The sequence below is a fragment of the Bison bison genome, unplaced genomic scaffold, assembly GCF_000754665.1.
Source record: "Bison bison bison isolate TAMUID 2011002044 unplaced genomic scaffold, Bison_UMD1.0 scf7180017864059, whole genome shotgun sequence".
Taxonomy (NCBI): domain Eukaryota; kingdom Metazoa; phylum Chordata; class Mammalia; order Artiodactyla; family Bovidae; genus Bison; species Bison bison.
Window position 1 is genome coordinate 4,482 of NW_011494631.1, and position 571 is coordinate 5,052.

The following is a 571-nucleotide window of genomic DNA, read 5'->3' on the forward strand; positions in this document are numbered from 1 at the left end:
AGCAACCGTTAGAACCAGAGTTGGAACAAATGACTGCTTCATAATTGGGAAAGGAGAACGGCAAGGCCGTGTATCGTCATGCTGCTTATTTAACTTATACGCAGAGTACATCATGCAAAACGCTGGACTGGATGACTCAAAAGCTGGAAGAAGATTGCTGGGAGAAATCTCGACAAGCTCAGATACACAGATGATACCAGTCTAATGGCAGAAAGTGAAGAGGGATTAAAGAACCATTTGATATGGGTGAAAGAGGAGAGTGAAAAAACTGGCTTAAAACTCAACTATTAAAACACTAAGATCATGGCATCTGGTCCTATCACTTCATGGCAAATAGAAGGAGGGTAAGTGGAAGCAGTCCATCCTAAAGGAGATCAGTCCTGGGTGTTCATTGGAAGGGCTGATGTTGAAGCTGAAACTCCAATACTTTGGCCACCTGATGCGAAGAACTGACTCATTTGAAAAGACCCTAAAGCTGGCAAAGATTGAGGGAAGGAGGAGAAGGGGACGACAGAGGATGAGATGGTTGGATGGCATCACCGACTCAATGGACAAGATCTTGGGTGAACTC